This window comes from Chrysoperla carnea, chromosome 4 (genome assembly GCF_905475395.1).
Source record: "Chrysoperla carnea chromosome 4, inChrCarn1.1, whole genome shotgun sequence".
NCBI lineage: Eukaryota > Metazoa > Arthropoda > Insecta > Neuroptera > Chrysopidae > Chrysoperla > Chrysoperla carnea.
The window spans coordinates 64,954,015-64,975,704 of NC_058340.1; the positions used below are offsets into that span (position 1 = coordinate 64,954,015).

Here is a 21,690-nt window from a genome sequence, read left to right on the forward strand (position 1 = left end):
TGTTTTTGATAATTTTCACTTGGAACGAATGAATCAAATTCTAAAGTAAAAAAACCAAGTGTCTTCATCCATATAAAGGATGAACGAGTAGGGTAGATTTGAGGTTGAAATTATTTTTATCTTATTTTCAACTTTGTTGATGAATTTTATTATAACTTCATGAAAATAAGAATATTTTTCGATATCTGTCTTGGTTTACGAAATACCGAAAGCTGAATAATTAAAGAAATTTTTCAATATTTTTCAAAATTACGATAGATATCGAAAAATTGTTCACTTAAACATCCTTAATTGAAAGACACTTAAACATCCTTAATTGAAAGTTAAGGCCCTAGAAATAATAATTTTTTTTAGAGCCTAATATGTGCTGGAAAACCTTTTTGAAAGTCTTTTTTAAGACGGTTGAATTCCAATGTTTTTTTCGCCTCGGGCATCATATCGCACAGTGCAGAAATTTACAACTTTCTACCCTTGTAGTGTAATATATACTATTTACACTATTTGATCGACTGTTTTCATATGGTATCGCCCAAAATCTTTTATGAAGCAGTTTATTTTATAGCTTTTAAACGACTTTTGAGAACGTCGTAACGAGTCGCAGTACTTAAATTGAATTTTTATATTTTATGGTAAACAACCACCGGATATCATAATGAAAAAGCATCACTATTTCTAATCAAGCATATTTTAGTTACATCATGCTAAATTTTATAGATTTTTTTTGTGAAATTAAGAATCCTCACCAATAAAAAACATACATAGATGCGTATATAAATAATTTATGTTAAGACCTAATTTAATTCTAGAATATAAATTCATATCAAACAATAGTTGATTTAATTAGGCAAATAGAATTACACGATTTTAGAAGTTGGAAAGAATATTATCATTTTTGATTATAAAAATTTATAACATGCAGTTTAACAAGCCATTTTTAAATGTGTGGTAATTTTATTTTCCATACTCATAGGTTGAACCGACAGAAGTTTAATGTGATTTTAACATGAAAATTGTATGTTTCAAAAATTTTTACACGAAATTTATCATTCATCTCAAAAACTTCCTATGAGATAGATTTCAATGAACTTGTCAATAATAATTTAAATGCTGCTTATTGTGAAATAATTCATAAACTTTTGAATTCATAACCTGAATAATGATAAATGGTTTGTTTCTCAGCTGGCTTTCACTATATTATAACGCAAACCATAGAAGCCGATTGGATCACAGTCTCAACGGTAGTGATGTATTAACCTCGGTTGAGGCTGTGAGCCAATCGGTGGTCGAAAACATGATTTTTTGGGGAACGTTCTTAAGATAACATAATATTAAGAATATATCTTATTGTGACTAATGCAACATTGTTAAAAGATGTTTTAAAAAGAAACTTTCAAGTGAAAATTTGCATAAAAATAGTGCAAGTGTAAAATAATAAAAAAACAATTTAAAATACTTTTAATATCAATAATGATCCTATCAATCATATTTAGATACATAATAATAGATGTTGGATATTGTCAAACACAAATATATTCATTTCTCTGAGTTCGTACCAACATATTAGAATATTAATTATCATAATTTATTGTACTAGGTAAATGATAAAACAGTTGTTTATAATATTACAAACTATTTTTAATTTAATATCAGTGGCGTAATCGCTGTTTAAATTTGTCCACGTGAAATGGGTTAAACTTTTATATGGGTGTAGTAAAAATTAAATTTAAAAATATTACATGATGAAATATATAAATAATGGCCGTAAAAATGCGTTTGATAGCTCGTTTGATTCGGAATGATGTCTAGAAAAATGTGCTAAAAGTGTTTTTCAGCACATAAAATGTTGCAAAAGTTATAAACAGATTCAAGATGAAAATAAAGCTATTTCGTTTTTTACCAATATTTCATTTGTATGTGTTGAAAAACGCTTCTAGCATCATTCTGAATCCAACGAGCTATCACACGAATTTTTACGACCAGTTTCTGTATGAATGCATTTTTTGACAGATTTTTCATATTTCTGATGTATGGTCTGAGGATCAAGCTCGACGACGTAAGCTTTCAAATTTTAACATAACGTATTTTAAAACTCTTCTTATTTCTAAAACAAACACAGTAATATTTAAAAAAAAAAATTCTTTACTTCTTGGGACCCTTTAAATTTTTCGATTTTCAAATAAATTGATGATTTGTAATAGTTTTTTTTTTTTGTAATAACGCTACTGAATTCATCTTACATGCATGTGCTGTTGTATATTTTAAATTTACAGAAATATTTTTCTCATAATATTTTTTGAATTCCATTCATATGAGAAAATATAAAATTTGTTTTGTTTGTTCCAATTGAATAATATAATTTTTATTTTAATTATTATTAAATTCCATTCACAAACTTCAGAAAACTTTCTTTCATCAAACTATACAACAGAATCAAAGATCATAGCTCAGCTGTCTGCACTGTAGATCTATTCAACAACAAGATATTATTATATTATATTTTTTGTTTTCTGTGTATAGGAAGAGATTTTACTGTAATCAATATATTCCTGTTTATAAAATTCAGGAAAATCTGTTAAAATATACACCAAGCATTCAATAACTTAACGAATAGATCTTTTACTTGTATACACATAGCCACTTGATAACATAGAAGCCCTATGGTTCCGCATAGGGCTTCTATGTTATCAAGTGGCCATAGCGTCCGACAAATTCCATGCTGCGTTTTATCAGACCAATAGCTTAAATATGACTTTATCATGCTTATTTGAAAGCGAGGCAATTTCGAAAAAAAAAGTAGAGAGCAAGTTTGATGGACTTGCTAAAAGTCACTCACGAAGTTTCTAGTATGCATTTAACAAAAAGAATCAAATTTGAAACACTCATTTAATTTGGTTTTTTGGGGTCAATATTACAATGATTTCTTTTCAGGAAAAATCTGAGCAAGTACAGTTTAAATTCACTAATAAAGCACTTTTTGTAGCTAGTACCTAGAACCTTGAATCGATGGATTCATCTCCATTAATCTCTTTTCATTTATTAAAAAGGATACTTGAACTTTTTCGTAACATCTCAAGGTCTTACAACAACACACCCACAATAATATTAAAACCCACCCAAGAGTACCATCTTTTTTTCTTTTTGTAATTCAAAAGGTGCAAAAAGTATCAATTGTATGTAATTTGTAAGAATATAGATATACAATTTCCTTCCGCATAATAATGCAATATATATAACTAACCATCCTTATATTTTTTTGCCCATTGATCGGTGTGTAAATAATATAGTAATATTGTGAAACGGAAGTTATTAATCTATTTATTATTATTACACCAAAATAATAAAAAAATTATGGAAAAATGTGTTCAAAATTTATAACAAGTTTAAACACGTTTTGATTTGAGATGATGGGATGATTCATACAATTTTATTGAATGCATACACAAGGATATTATTTTACTCAATTCTTTATCTCAAAATATGTGGTGGCTCATGATACAATTTTTTTACTATTATAAATCGACAAGGTGTTTCAAAATCATTTATTCGTTGTGTGCATAGTAAGGGCAATTAAAGCGATGCCAGCGGTACCAGTGCAAAATTTTGGCGTTAAAGGGGGCTGTTGATGACTAATTTGCAATTCTTTACATGTTAATGTTATAGAAAATATCAAATTAAAATGATTGAAAAACACTAATTAATTATACTTAATACATTAAAAATTGTGAAAATAAGAAATCAAATTGCACAAATATTATTTTTCAAATGTAAATTATCATAATTATTTATTTAAATTTGTGAGACAATAATATTAAATTGTCAATGTAAATCATAAATGCAATCCATACAATTATATATGCATCCATACAAATTCTATAATTAAAGTAGTGTATCGTTACCATGGAAACGTCTCCTATAAAACTCACGCACGGTGCGAATAGGGTGATCAAATTGGGTTTATAAATTTTTAATTTGAAATAAAAGCAAAACACATGAGATATCAATATAATTTCGTATTTAATTGAGATTTCTTGGCATTGTTATTTTAAAATTTTCTTGTACGTGAATGTCTTTAAGATGTATACCAAGGCTATTTGAAACTATGCTAATTTTCACGTGGATTTTTACGTTATCTTGAAATGGAAAAAGTGTTCTCAATAAGGATGTGGTATTGTTATTATGGTGGACGCTCTTCATATGCAAGGTCGCCAGTTTGAAACTTATCGATTTTGAAAAATATCTTTTGTTTTGATTGTTATTATTATATTTTGATTGATCTGATAACACAAAACCTGAAAAAATAGTTATTAGATACATTCATTTATTAAAACATAATTCCTACCGGGTGTCCCACGTTGTTTTGTTTTTTGCAAACAATATAGTCCATTTATATGTCCACAAAACCACATCAAACCGTTTATTAATGAACAATATTTATTCTTAACTCCAAAGCAGCAATTTTTCTGAAATTGCCACATTTTAAGTAAAAACCTCCACCCCTCTACCTTTCTACGATAAATACATGTTCATAAACCAAATACGAGCTTGGATGACCAAAAGGTTATCTTTTCTTGCAGGTTATTACATTGAATGTCACTTTTGAATTACACGGTAGTAACTCCTCTATAAACTGAATTTCAATAATGAATATTATAAAAAAAAAGTTATGAATTACTTTCTCATTCATTTATTTTAAAAAACCAGTCCTAAAGAATAGCGGTTAGTTGAGTGTGTATGCGTCGTCTCCGCACGTCTCCGTTTGTATGTTTTATTTTTTTAGTTTTTTTTTTCAATATCCAGATGTTTGAAAGATTTTTTTTGTATTTATAAAACATTGTATTAGCTAATAATAATAATAAAAAAAATTATTTTCATCAATATAACAAACTGCTCTTAACTGGGAATTAATATGTTACAATTAAAAAACGGTTATTCAATAATATAAAAAAAAACAGTGAATCGATTACGAAAACCACAATTTATATTGAAACAAGTGAAAAGAAACAATTGACTGAGTTAATTGTTGAAATACCATGCAAAGTCAGTGTTGATTTCTGTATCACATAACACATACAAAAATGTATAGACAGTGTTGATGCGCAATCGTTTGTTTTTTTTGACGTCACGTAAATAACAAAAGATACTCACTTTTAAATAGACACACACACAACTGATATTCCTATATTAATACATACTATAAAATTTGCACCTAATTAACGCCCTCGTGGGTAAACAGTGATGTTTACAAAAAAATGTTTCAAACAAAAGTTTTTTATTTTTTTATAAGGAACATTTTTTACATTTAAACTTTTTTTCTATCTCTAACAGTTTACAAGATGGGTCTTACGGACCCAAGACCCAATTGACCTATGATGCTCATTTACGAACTTGACCTCACTTTTTACGTCCTGATTTCAGCTCGATGTCTTTTTTCGTTTTTGAGTTATCGTGTCCACAGACGGACGGACGGACGGACAAACGGAAATGGACTAATTAGGTGATTTTATGAACAGCTATGACAAATTTTTTTTCCTAGCATCATTATTTTTAAGCGTTACAAACTTGGGACTAAACTTAATATACTATGTATATTTCATATATGCATGGTATAAAAATAACACGTACTTTTCATTTTAAACACGGTTTTTAGATTTGAAAGAATTTAACGTGACCGGTTAAATATTTCAATCGATCCTGCGTAGTTAAGAAAAATTATGTCAAAAGCCATCTATGAACAGTAATCAGAAATTACCAAAGATCGGAATCAGAAGTTAACAAAGTAGAACTTAAAACCATTTTCGAATTTGAATAAATAGACAATATCACTTCATGCGGTCTCCAATATATGGGAACAAGAAAACATTTACTGTAAATAGCATGTTTTTTATTCATTTATGAATTTTAAACTACCGTAAATTTCACCTACAAACAAAACACCAAAGCCCATAAATAATTAATTGTGCAGATTAATAGTTATATAATTATGGCTTTATAAATGTTTTAAACATTTTATTAATGTTTCAATGTTTTTTTTAAATTAAAAGGAAATATTGTTTAGAAGTTTTTTTAATTAACTGTATATTATTTTTCATTATTTATTATAAATATATGTAATTATTTTGTATAGCCTCACATTTGGTTTGGGAATTTAGCACACATGTCGACGCTTAATGGAACGACGCTTCTGTGTTTTTGTGGGTGTTATTTTAATATAAATTATTAAAAGTTTGATACGTTTAATATCGCTATTGTGTATTATTAGCTTTTACTCGCAACTTCGTTCGCGTACGTGTAGATCAAATTATACGGTAAATGCATGACGTTTACTATAATGCTGGTATGGTATAGAGACAGATACTATAGTATCTATGTTGTCATAAGTAATATTACTTTTACTTTTATAAATTCAATTTGTACATTGAATTAAAATAAATTGGCAGTACATAGTCGGTGTGGTACTAAATTCGTGTGAGTGCGACCCCTGTAGTCCACACGACTAACTTACCAGGAAAGGGAAAAAACATTTAAAAAAGCTCTTGTTAGCCTTCATAAATTATTCTTCGAGCATGTACTGCAACTTATGCTGGAACGATCATTATCTCCATTGATAAATGATGTGTTTTATCCACTTTTCAGATTCTGTTTATACAGTTTTTTCCAGTTTTTTTATTACCATTAAAAAACGGCTCAACCGATTCTGCTGAAAACTTTTTCAGATCTTAAATACGCGTTGAATAAGCCTAGTCACGTGTTAATGTCATAACTGGTTCGCGAGATAATCGAAGCGAAATATTCCGAACACACACTCAGATCACATTGAAAAGGTTTGATTCGGATATTGCGGCCTTGAAAACGCGGAAATATGTAAAAATGGGAATTTTCAAAATTACATACAGTAGATCAAACCCATAAGTAAATTAAATTCAAGTATGATAATGTATTATCTCGTACTCTCGTAATCAATGAGTTTTACTACAAAAAAATAATGTAAGAGTTTGAAAAATAATTACGAATATTTTCTGAGATGTTCTTTTCAGTTTAAATTATATGATACCGAGCGATATCTCGTAAACCGCTTTTTAAAACGTCACACATATATTATGATAACACAGTAAACTATACGTTATAATTATTTTTCATTAAATAAGTAAAAAACTTATTATGAAAACTTTTCAAACTGTTTAACAGAAAAACTTTTCTCATTATAGTGAATAAACTAAATAGGTTTTTAATATATTAACTTGCATAATTACAATCATCCTTCACCCTTCATATTATTTATAATTATACCTTATGTTTACGTAAAAATTATAACTATTTCAAACTTATAAAAACAGTCAAATACTGCGATATCTCATAAACTGTGCATCCAATCATTTAATAAATTCGATTTTATAATTTTTGGATCAAAATTATCCCATAAACTGAGTTTCATCAAATTCCAAAAACAATTTTCTTTTTTTGCGATTTTAAAAAAATTGAAAAAAATCAAGAATTTTTTTTTATCTCCAATTTCGATAAAACTCAGTATATAAGGTTATTTTGACCCAAAAAGTACAACAATCGGGTGCATTTGCTGACTAGTCCAATAGTTTTTGAGATACGGACCAAAATCGATCCAAATTTTGCGATATCTCAAAAACTCTGCATCCAATCGTTGATCGATCAGTCAGCTTCCAATTTGGCAATGAAACATTTAAATAAATCCATACATAATTTATTTTTACAATAAACACACGGTATATCTTCATAGTATAATGTTAATATTGTAAAAAAAAATTATCATCCATTTAATATGAGCATAAATGTTTAATTAAATAAATAATTAAACCACTTTTATATTAAAAATGTAACTTTTTAAGGTAAAAAAAAATTTCCTAGTATTAAACTCTGTATGTAAAGAAATCACCAGATGTTTCTTATAACTCGTAAAAAAGGTTTTATCAAGAAAAATACTTCAAACAAAAGTTCTTAGTTTCAATAAATAGTCAAGTCTCTTTAATCGAGGCTCAATAAAAAGGTGTGGCGGTTATTAGATTTGTTTTAATTACAACATTGAACTCGTATAACAACTTCAAAATATTTATTTTAGAAAAAAAACTGGGGTTAAAGTTATACGAAAATTGGTCAAAAAAAGTCTATAAATAAACCATAATAGTCGTATAAGTCGTAAACGGCAAGTGACCCAAGAAACATCATTGGATAAAAAAAATAGGAAATGTAATTATCTACAATGAAGACTACGCCCTTCAAATTTATAAGGATTTCGTGCATTTACATTCACTACGTGATACTGAACCTAATTAAAATTTTAAAAAAATAACTCCTGTAATTTAATGCAAGCATTAATTCTCATAGTCTGTTTCAATAGTAGGGTTTTTGTTAATAACCATGCTATATTTCGTGCTTAATTTAAACATGAAGATGTCTAATAAAATCTGTAAAGAGTTATGTATTGTACTCTTATAAAGGCTTCAGAAAAAAGAAAAATTATTTAAAAAATTTTTAATGCCCAAAATCTTAAGTTTCCAAAACATATGTTTTATTTAAAAATAAACAAAGTGAAATTAATAATTACCCATTTATTAACGAATATAATTAATTAATTTTTAACAATACATAAATAATTTCTTTAGATAAATAATTAAAAACATTCTAATTATTATGTTATCAAAATAAATAGTTTAACTGTTTAACCCTCCGTGATGTGTACTAAATACATGACTTTGATTTCTAAATACATGATGAATATATGAAGGGGTGATGAAAGGTTTCTAAACATTTTCGATAAAACATACATACACAAGTAGTAAGTAGTCCCCCTAAAATTGATCTCCTGTTGAGATAAATATAATAACACCATCATCTATCAATAAAAATTTCATTAACCCCTCTCTACTCAATGTTTTTAATAATAAATGAATATGTACTTTGCAAGCTATTAAGGTTGTTAAGGCGCTACAGAAAGAAAAAAAAAAACATGTAGTCTAAAAATTATGTAAGTTGTTCAGAAAATAAAGCTACATTATTCGAGCTTTATTTTCTGAACAACTTACATAATTTTTAGACTACATGTTTTTTTTTCTTTATGTAATAAATAAAAATCAACGAGAGGTGTCGTGGGCACTCGGTAGGAGCTATGTTCCTTTTGTACCTTCGTAAATTATAAACGTAGCGCTTAATTTTTTATTTACAAGAAATTTTTCTGAAAATTTAAGGTATTAATTTTAGTCAAATACTTATTTTATTACCTTGAGAATTTAATTTTATAGCTACTTTTATTTTTTACTGGATGAGTTAATTGTAATATTAGTTTAAAAAAGACATACTTCTGATTAAATATGTGCATATATTAAATTTGGTTTGATCAGGATATTTATTATAACATGACATAAAATTTCCTTGTACTTAAAATAATCTCTATTATCTTTAACTTCTGATAACTCACTTTCATAACTCAGTTTTTTAATGAAAAAACATAATAACATTTGACAAAAAATAATAATAATTGACAAATTATAAAAATATTTTTGCATATTCTCAAAATTCATGGCAAGCTGAATCGATTGAAAAAGTTTCTAAGGTGAGGCCTAGGTAGAAGATGATCGGTGAGAAAATGGTCATTTTTTGTTACACAATTTCCAGACTTCTTTTTTTAAATTTAATTGTTGACTTAAGCAACATGTTTAAGAACATTTTCTCAAAATTTTAAGTTTTTGCTTTTTTTTTCACCAACGCCTCAACCACCTTAAATACTGACTTATTTTTAAAATATATTAAGAGCTTTATGTTTTGAAACACAGTTGGAAACGGTAATTGAAATATTGACCAGGAGAAAATGGAAAACTCATGTTTTTACTATCAAAAGATTTTAAATAGGTAAGTAAAACAAAAAATAGTGAATTGAGTTTGCTTGCCTGTTGATGTTCTTTATAACAAGTAAAAATTTCTTGAACAAAGAATTAATTCAAGTATTAATTGTCTTAAAAATTATAGTAGACAAGTTTTCTTGAACCAAGAAAATGTTTACTTTCTATCATATAAAGAGTAGATTTTCTTGAAACTAAACGAAATTTGAAGGTTAAATTTTATTTGGAATGTTTTTGAAGATGTCTTTACAAAGAATTCATTAGAAACATTACTGTCTTTACAAAGAATTCATTAGAAACAAGTGAGTCAATAACACTCTCAGTGCATCAAGAAATCTGGATGCACTGGCGATTCTTATTTACCACGTGTAGACAATTCAAATTTAAACGGAACGTAAATTTAGTAAAAATTAATTCTAATTTAAAAAAAACATTTACTATATCTAAAAATAAAAATAATTTTTTTGTTTAGATTTACACAAAATGACACGATGAAGTTATTTTCTTCTTTTTTATACACCAAATAAAGTGAAACCTCATTAAAAATATCAGGTACGACGGATGCTTTTGCTGAAATTACTTTAAAAATCTTTGTTTCAAAACTTTATCATTTCATAATTTTCTTATTTATGTGCAAGGAATTTTATATGAACATGTAATATAAATGATACAATGCTGTCACAACTGTTTTGACTATGTTCACTATAACGAAGTCTCACTGTACATAAATGCACAACTTCAAATAAAAAAAAACAATATTCTTAAATTTTCTCTGTTGATATTTTTCATGTTCCAATAAATCATATTTATTGCTGTTCCAAAAATAAAATGCAGATTATTTTCATGTAAAAAAATATTAAAATAATCGTTCCATTAATTGCAGATATAAAAGCCATAATATTAATGTCTCACTTTAGTTTATAATTTATTAATTTTAAAATTCAAGGAAATGAATTAATTGCATGTTAATTTATCGATAAATTGTTTACGATTTTCTTTTTTTCTTTCTATTTTCGTTGCGATTCCGATATCCAATCGTAAAATGGTCTAATTATTCAATTATGGTTAATATTGTAGACAGGGAAACACGTACATAAAATGGAGAGATCGTCGAAGTCGAATTACGTAACTATTGATATGAAAGTCATCAAAGCGTTATGTATTTAACTACAGGATGAACAAATAATAATAATAATTTAACTAATCTAAGTTCCAAAACCTTGAAATCTCGACAGTTATTTAAGTCATAAAACGGAAAGTAAAAATTAACGAGAAATTATAACGGAAGATTTTTTTCCGGAATGAAAACATAAGACATATGTTTTTGGAAATTTGGCTTTTAACACTCTTTGGTTTTATAGAGTTTCGAACAGTTAATCGATAATTCTTGATTTATTTTTCTGCTATTTTCGTGATGATTTCGTTGTTTTAATATATAAAACTTATACACGTAATTAAAATATGTAAATTAGTAAATAAAAATTTTTTTGCTTCTAATTAATAAATAATATTACAGACAATAATTAATAATTAACGATTGTAAATACAATACAACGTAATTTAAATAAATTCCAGTACTATTTGGAATAAAAAATTTCACTTCAAACATGAAATACGATTAATTATATACTATGATCAAAAAATTTATATTTTGAATCAGGGTCTGTTAAAGGTGTTCAAAAGTCTTGTTGATTATATATTTTGGGATGGAAGTACCTTCAAAATCTCTCCAAACTAGTGTGTTTTTGTATAATTTTCGATCATACCATTGAAACCATTCGACCAATTGTCAAATAAGGCGAATTTTTTTATTTTTCGTGCCAAATTTACTCTACTGTAAACCTAGTTTTATCAAAATTTGTTTCAAAAAAATGAGATATTTTTGAACTATAAAATACGAAATTCAAGCTATCTCATACGAATAGCATAGCGATAACCACCCGATTCGCTGGGCTTAAAAGTAAAGACCACCGCGTTATAGCCTTCACTTCACCTCTCTTGCTCTCGCTTATCCTCCTTCCATAACCCTGGAAATAGGGATACGGATTGTTTTACACAGTTAAACTATATGTATAGTTTTCAATTTATTTTTTAAATGTAAAATAGTCATCATTCATTAAGTATCTATATCAGAACATATGGTCATAAATTGTATCTCGTTCCCCATTTTTACAGAAATTTTAAATTTAGTTTTAAAATGATGTTTATAGTTTTAATGACGCAATGAAATGTCAAAGACAAATTTAATTTTTTTGTTAACATATCTTTATAAATTATAGCTCATGTTTTATTCTGATGTTTGAGCTATATTATTGAAAAGTTTCATTCAAATCCATTCAGTAGTTTTTCCGTGAAAGTGTAACAAAAAAAACCTTTATAATATCTAAGAATAGTCAAATAAACTGGATTTTCGGGATTTTTAGGTCCTAATTCTTCCAGCAAATGAAAGCGTAACAAAATTCTAATTCGAGTTATATATTTAAAAAATACCCGACTTTTAAAGTGTACGAATTTCAAATATTTCAAACAGTTTCAAGTCAATATTGAAATTACTCAAGTATTCCATAAATGAATGAATAATAAGTCCATATATCTATAGTATAGCTTGAACTAATTTTATTGTCAGACAAATTACCTATAATTCGTCTGACATTTGACGAAATAAACTATGTTTTGCTGTTGTTATTTACACATCTATTGGTTTAGTGGCTACAATAATTATTATTTATTATAACAATTTGACGTATATTTCATATATATATATCCACATATCCAGCCAAACATACAGGTGAAGTGAAGGGGATTTATTTTTTTTTATATTATATTGTTCTACACTGATGATTTTAATATTTTTTTCATTTGTTTTCTATCTCATTTATATAAATTTCTGCCTCTTTCTTACAAGTATGTATGTATGTATGTATGTCGGTCGTGGTTATCAAACCTCCCCCAATATTGTTTATAATTTGGGTAATTTAAATTATTACATTTTATTTCAAAATAACTCAACACAATATTTTAATTCTTGTCAAAAATATGGTTTAAGTAAAGTAAATAAAATAAAATTTCGATAAAGTATATATTAATTCCAAGGAGAACCTATAAAATGAACCTTTATAATGCCTTTGAAACTATCAGCGGCTGGTATTCGACTATTCTAAGGTCGAGTACGTTCTGGGTCTCTTCTGTACACTTCGAGAAACAAGTACATACCAAGAAAATTGGAAAAAATTAGTTCCTATTAATTAGTAAGACAGAAAAGTTGAATTTCACCGGTTTATTTAAGGCCATGAAATTCCATACCTTTCTTAACGGTCGAGCCCGTCTATCCAATCACTCAGAACACTTGGTGGCAAGAATTCCGACCAACAAAACCAGAATTAAAAAAACTCCGAATAACTTAGCATGCCAAAAAATTCATAGCTTGGCATCTTCAATCAGTTGATCTAAACCTCTTTCACAAGTCGAGTCCGTCCGTCTAATCACCCAGGCATCTTTTGTACATTTCGAAGGAAGAGTCCAGACCAACAAATCATGAAAAAATAAATCTACTTGATAAGTAGGAAAGTCAACATGTCCAGATTTACTCAATGGAAAAGTCAACATGTCCAGATTTACTCAATGATAAAAGAACCCGGACCTTTTTTAAATGTCGAGTCCGTCTGTCCAATCACCTGGGTCTCTTCTGTATACTTCAAGGAGCAAGTACATACCAAGAAAACTAGCTGGTAGCTTCAAGAGCATACCTTTATACAAAGCGATATTTCACAAAACATATGCCGGAAAATATTTTCATAATGAATAAAAAATTGTATACATAAATCCGAATTCATGATCAATAACTTCCTGTTTCTTTAAAATATCATTGGTCACATTATTTTAAATAGCGATTGTAATATTCAGACAAAAATCATTCACCAAAAATTCGATCTAAATTTAGATATTAAAAAAAATTATGATTAGTGAAAGTAATTTGTTATCATCAGGAAAATTTAATAGGGAAATTATTGTGGCATCCGGTAATCGTATACGTTAGAAAATTATTGGAAAGTACCTTGTGGCTGTTGTATCAACGTCTTGTTTGAATATTATGAATCATGAAATGAAATTAATAAATTTTTTTTCCGCATATTTTAATACCAATAAGATAAACAATTTCACATTCTTACAAGTTAACACATAGCATGCAATTAATTGTGTCTACTTCACTGAAACACCTTACACATCGCTGACAATTTTTTAATTAAGACATTTTACGTTGATTAAATAAACATTTTATTGTTATCTAGAGCTTACATAGTATTTCCCCGCTTATCATCTGTGAAAATTCCTTAAGCTTATTGTCAACAGACTAACATATTTATCTATTCCACTTTTATTGTTTTTAATAGAGTTATTAAACTGACAAATGTTTTCTGAAATTTTTGAAACGTTTAAGCATAACTGTGCAAATATTGGTCTTAGTATTACAGACCCGATTTAAAATATAAATTTTTAATCGTATTTCATGTTTGAAGTGAAATTTTTAATTCCAAATTATACTGGAATTTACTTAAACATAAAAAGCATAAAAATCAAGGCTAGAATAGTTGAAGAATTTATTTACAGGTTTTACTGTAACTCAATGTAATACTATTCAGAGTACAAAGTATTTAAAAACACTTTAAAACTGCTAACCCAGAAATTTTGATAAATCAAAGATTATTATTTAATAAGTACAAAATATTAAAAAAAAAATTAATCATACTATAAAATTTTACCTCATTTAAAAACTAATAATAATATTAATAATAAAATTAATTATATAATAATTATCAAAAGACGTAATCATAATGATTTACAATTTATAATATAATTAATCATTTTTTTGTACTATGTGATAAAAATTCAAAATCAAATGTTTAAATTAAACTACATATTATAGTGTAGGACCAGGCGAAGTATTTGAGAGACATTTCAGAACGGCTGAAAATTTGAGTTGTGTTGTTATGGCTAACTTTTTCTTCTATTCTTTTCCTTCACAAAATTGGGAAGGTTTTTAATTGTGTGGTATAAAATTGATTTATACTCATTGAAGACGATATTCAAATAATTCTGCATCTAGGAACGAAGGCGAACACCAAATAACAACGAAAATAGGCAAGCACCAAATGTGTTCGCCTTCGATTTTGGCCGAAACTTAAGAAGATAATTGACTGAAAGATTCAACATTTATTTTCCCTGACGCTTAGCAAAGCAGGATGGTGTCTGCTATTCGATTTACATGTTTCGCATTGCCTCCTAAATTTCGCCGTTTTGAAATGACTATCAAATACCACAGCTGGCCCTTAACCTATTATTATTAAAATTATTTTACTATACTAGTTATATAAATTAAAATGTTAAAAACAAACACGGACATATTCATGAAAATTTGTTGACAAATCAAAAATATTATTTATAAATAAAATTTTTTTTTTAAAAACACACCTTGCTTTTACGTACGGTATAGTACGACGTATTTTTAAAATACGTTTAATTAATTTATTTGAAATTATTATTGTTTTTGGTATTTCCCTATTCATGTATCAATTTAGGATTCCGTTTCAAGATCAATTACAATTGAATACACTACAGATTTCATAATTAAAACTATTAAACATCTTTTAGGAACTTTAAGAGTTTTGTCCCCTACGAAAATTTTTATGTAGAAAAAAAAAGCAGATGTTTGCAACCATCGAAGGGTTTGAAAAATGAAATGCATTTCAATTTGGTTAAACGATTTTCTATCTTTTCGATAGTTTGCCATTGATTATATATGTCCTTCCCAAAACCATTGTCCAAATGTGAAAATCGATACAATGTATTTCAATAATTTTATCATTCAAGGCACGATTAACTTTCCACTTTTCTTTATTACCAAAATGGCAGACAAAAAGAACCATAGTTTCCATTATGAGTACACGAGTACTCATAATAAAACCATTTTGTTTCATTATGAGTACAAGATCTATCTTATTATTTTAAAAAATCTAACATATGATCAATAAACCTGACACATTAGCTCATTAACATAATTAATAAGGATCTTAATCAATTAATTAAAAATTCAAATTAAATAAACAACATTTTTATATTTTTGTGTAGGTTAATTGGTGTTTGATTTTTTACCTACAAATCTATATATTTAAATTAAATATTTTTTTTTAATCAATTAATAAACAATTTCAAATGTTTTTAAATGTTTGATTTCTGTTGACTGAAAGTGGTCAACGATATGTAGGCGAAATCATATGAATCTAATCTTAAAATTAGAAATTTGCAATAAATGTTTAATTGCGTCATATCTCAATATTTATTAATGAGTTTCCCATTATGTACGTGTATTATTTTAAGGTATAATGTCCGATATAGTCAAGTTCGTAAAAATATTGTCTATAAAGCCGTGCCTTTTTTTAAAATATGATTTATAATTTATCAGTTTCAGTCAATTGGTTCATTTAGTCCATGCAAAAAGTCCCAACTTTGATAGCGAATATCTTGTTTAATTGACAATAAAGCAATTGTCAAGGGGACTATTATTCTTAACATCTACTTAAAATTTTGTTTAATTCTGTAAAAACTACCTTAAAGTCTATACGGCTATACTACCTTAAAGTATTTTTTAATAAGCTTCTATTTTTATTTTTATCAATTCAGGTGAGTTTATCATTTTAGATGAGCTTAGCAACTTCCGTGGGTTATTACCACTGTTTAATTGCTTGATTGATAAAGTATTTGCAATTCAGGAAAAACCCGAAAGTTTATCAAATTTTCAAATTTCACAGCCATAGTATAAACCTAGTATAAAATAGTAATTTTTATTCGAGCAGAAAGAAGTAGCGAATAAATATTTGTAGATATGTATTTTTTGGAAAATCAAATTTCACTGTCATCTCATGATGGCAGAGTTTTTATTTTATAAAATATCTTTCAAATATGTTTGGAAAATAATTCTGGACATGAAGATAACCTCTGTTACTTTATATTATCATAAACAAATTATTTGGAAACTACATGAAAATTATTTTTGTGATAATTTCCTTTCATGACAAATAAAAAAAAATAAATATAAAAAAATATATCAAATCATTATTTTTCCTTAAAATTTCAATAAAATAAGTAAATTTTTTAAATATTTATATATTTAATAATTGCATGGTTAAAAATTCATGGAATTTACTCTAAAATTTCAAGAATCCAACATCATTCACTATTTTAAAAGAAAGTACCGCTTTTGTGTGTAATTACCTTCCAAATAACTCTACTATCGATCGATTTAGTGAAATTGTTATCAATAATGTTTGCATGAATCATTCATATTATTGCGAAAAATTAACAGACTGATAAAGAGAAAAATCAACAGATGTAAAAATTTTTAATAGCTACAGGTGAAACAAGTCTGTCGTCTGTGAGAAAGTAGTCATGGGCGTGTTAAAATTATGATGACAATTACACCAAATTTCATAAGAATTAATATTTTTTGCATGATTCATTAATCAAACGGAGTTGGGCACATATTATGGATGGTAGACATACAATTTGTCTCATGCAATTTTTAATAATATTAGATCTAGATTCATTTTACAATTTTAAGAGAATTCAATATTATTTCCGGATAAAGCAAAAAAATTTTATTGTATCCTTTACAGTTTTTATAACAGGTTTCTTAATAAATACTACTTTAATCCGCCAAAAAAGCTGAAGTTAAACTCCTGAAAGCAAAATTTTTTCTTAAATAATTTTAAAAAAATAGGGTTAAATTGCTGGCAAGCGAAAACTCGAAAAAAAAATTACTGGATCAATGTTTTTCGGTATTATTTTCAAAAATATCTGCGCTTTTAGATTTAGGAGTAAAAAAACAAAATTTAGAATTTCGAGGTAAACGTTAGGGTTATAGAAAATAATTTTTACTACAATTTACCATCTAAGTAATTAATGTACAAAAACACTAAAATGAGAATTTCGCGGTACAGAAAAAACGAATTTTGTACATTTTTAAAAGATATTTACTTGTGTCAATTTTCGATTTTTAACTCCTCCCCTCCTGCTTGTCAAAGATGGTCAAATTTTTCAAGACCCACCCCCTTGGTGTGACGTCAACATATTTTATAATTTAAAAGAAAAATTTAAAATAAAACAGCAGTTTTTTGTATTTCTTAAATTTCTAATAAAAATTTTTAATTAAATCAACATCGATATTACCGCCTTACGCCTCTGTCGAGCAGAAATATAGTATACACACCACTGGAGCAATGAAAGAATGTCTCAGAAACTGCTCTCAAGATGTGTAATATATTATTTCTATATAGTTATAGCTTATGAGGGTAATAATTGATTTATAACTTTTTGAGCGATTTAAACTTTATCGAAAACATCTTGCAAAGTTTAAGAAGTGAGTTTGAAATATAAATCGGTCAAGGGAAATAACAAGTTCATCCATACAAAGCCGCGAGGCACAGCTAATATTATTTAAATATTTATTATAATAATAAATTATGGTAAAAATACTACTTTATTTTAAAAATACAAATATTATGCACCTAAAGAGGACATGTAATAGTAAAGTGTATTTTAAACGTATACAAAAGTAAGATGACTCATTTTGAAAGTATTTTTAGATAAGACATTTTAGATCTAGTACCAAACGTAATAATTTCAAACGTCATTTTAGAGAAACAACTGGAATTTTTTGAACCTTTTGTCAAAATCATGTCTATTATTGTAGAGCTGGCAACGTTTTCGAAAGTGTACATTTTAAGACGGCTGAATTTCGGATAATTATTTCCTTATTGAACTTCGATTGGAATGAAGTTTGTCTTGCACCTGAGAAGCGTTAACTAACGGGTAATGCTCGTTAGTAAAGCAATCATTTCTGCCTGACAAATTAAAATTACATTCTTTAATTATAAAACTAAATCATATTAAAATTACAGATACACTTAAATGATTTTATTAGAATACACGTATTTCGTATTATTAATAATAACGTATTTCTAATTATTAGAATAATATCCGACGTGATGTTAGAAAAGATAAAACTACCTGGCAAGTATTATTTCAGTAGGACATGAAAAATAATTTTAATAAAATTGTCTTAAAAACATTCTAAAATCAGCAATTCTCGCAGCTTTTTTTCGAGAATGCGTGCTGGAAGCAACACAATAAGCCCCTTACTTGTGCCAAACATACTGCCATCCCTACTTAATTTCAATAACAATCGGAAATATCTAAAATCCAGTCGTCTTAAAATCAACATATTCAAGACGTTACCTTTTTTCGAGTTCTATTTTTAAAAATTTCATTATAAAAGTGGTGATTTTCAAAAACAATTTCAAACAATTAATTTCCTTTGCTATTTCACTCTTTACAATAATGTTACATGTTTCGATCTTCGCGATCATTATCAAACTGGTAAAATCCTCCAAGTTTATCTTTCTAATATACCATAAATTTTCCAAAGCCTTAAGAAAACATTGGTCTACGAAAATTTCTAGGCGTTGAAAAATGATTATCAAATACTACTCATGGCTCTAGACCAAGCCATTTTTATAGGTAATTAACAAAAAAAGATATGTCACAATTTTTACTCTATCGTTGTTTCCTTTCATTTTCATTTGTTTTTAATTAAATTACATAAGACAAGAGAAGATAAATTTTTATTATTATATTAAAAAACAGTTTTGTACAACCGCAAAATTGTATACAAACTTTTTTTGTTGTTTTTAATTACTCAACGAAATTAAAAATATTGATCGCAAAATATTTTATATTATGTGTCTCTGGGGAGTGATAGTAAAATTTTTATTACTATAGTTTTTATTTTTCACATGAAAACTATGTTCGAGTACTCAGTACATAATTGATGATACTTCCAATATACACTATATATCAATATTTCTATATTCGATTAAAATTATTTTATATATCTCGAAAACAAGATTTTTTCTTTACAATTAATCATTTTTCAAGCGACTTAAAAATTATTTAGATTCTCGAATCGTGCTAGGTCAAAATATCAAAAAATGAATTTAAAAAACTATTTATTAAACCAATTTTCGAACAGTCGCACATGAGAAACCTTGATTGGCGATCCTACTCAAAACAACTCAAGATAGAGATCAACTTGGTCAAAAAAATTCTCTAGCTACTCCACGATTAAAGAAATCATTTCATGATTATTCTAAGGGCCTAAAAATTATGGAAAATATTTAAACAGGTATACGTATTTTAAAAATACAAAAAACTGATCTAGGAATTGGGGCAAAAATCGAAATTTATTTAAACAGGTGTCTATTCGCTCCAGATTTAAAAAAAATGCATAATTTTAGAAAAAAAATCCATCTAAAATCAAAATTTTCTGTGATATTAATGTAACATAGAATCTCAGAAAATGTTATTACAATTTTCCCCGACCAATACCTAAGTTTTCCGACATAACCAGAATTGCAAACTTTTTGGCATATCTAAGTTTTTAGAATTTTTGAGGTTACTCGCAATCCTTCAATCTATAGACTGTAAAATACGTAGCGTAGAATTTCTGGATACGACATTATACTATTGAATTTCTTCCTGTGAGGACTTTGCAACCCTTTAATGGATTTAAAGTCGACATCCTAAATCATGTTTTCAAGTTTTTAATTTTCCACACATTACAAATTCAATTAAAGACGTTCCTCGCTAACTAATAAAATTATTAAGTATGTAATTATATACGACTCTCAAATTTTCAGGGTGGAGTCTGGAGTCGAACTTGGGAAGAGGAGATGAAAATTAAGAATACAATTTTTTACTCTCTCCCCAGGAACGTCCTTAATTAGATAACAAAAGTCGCAAAAAATAAATATTTATGTCTGTCTGACTATCGACTAAATATTAATTTTACGGTTTTGATATTACAGGAAAATTGTGAATTTATAATTAGATGTACCACTTCCGATTTATTATATAAAAATTTGTTGGTTATTTTTAATATGCATTTCTTGTAATTAAATAAAAATTTCATAGAATTAAAAATGACTTTACAAAATAGCGTTTAAAAAGTTTCTGGGATATTCCAAAGTATTTTTTATATTAATAAGAAAAAAACGCATATCCTGTCTATTTCAATTGGCTACGAATATTTTTACAGCCAAATTATTCCAAACATAATTTCTTTCTTTATTTTTATCCATAAATTACAGTTAAAGTGCTGAAATTAATGGCATTTGTGTGTTATTTCTTCTATAAGTAATTTTTCTCTAAATCTTTAGACATCAAAATTCAAAAAATATGGTATAAATCGAAAAATTTTACTAATAATTATCGTTTCATTTTACCAAGTTCTAACAAAATCCACCTTCAAAAATTTTCATACACTCATTTTTTTAGGAACGCCCTTAATCAAGATTCTCATTTATGGTATTTAGGTTTTTAAGGATTTCAAGAGGGGGCTTTGGCGATAATCTCAGCCATAATTTATGAATTTATTCAAGTTTTACTGTACCTACTTCAAATTTAGCATAATAATAATAAATAGGATAAATAGATAAACAGCGAATTTAAAGTTCCCACTTGAGAATTAATTTTCCTTCAAGGCTGTTATGATTATATTCAATTTTTCAAGAAACTAACTGATCCGACACTATTAAAAACCAGTGAGTATCCCCGATTATTGGAATTTGGATGACTGGATTGTATAGAAAAATTGAGGTCTGTTTTTGTGAAACTTGCGCGTCCGGGGTTACCGGATTCTTGAACATATTGGTCTATTGAAAGTGCCGAATTAGTGAGGTTGTATTGTATTACTTTATAGATTATATCAGAA

The 21,690-nt window shown here is 27.2% G+C and overlaps 1 protein-coding gene across 1 annotated transcript in view; it reads right to left on the bottom strand.

Moving 5' to 3' along the window:
* Window positions 1–21,690, bottom strand: part of LOC123298518 — a 149,349-nt gene that overhangs the window by 69,238 nt on the left and 58,421 nt on the right. The gene's annotated exons all lie outside the window — the stretch shown is intronic.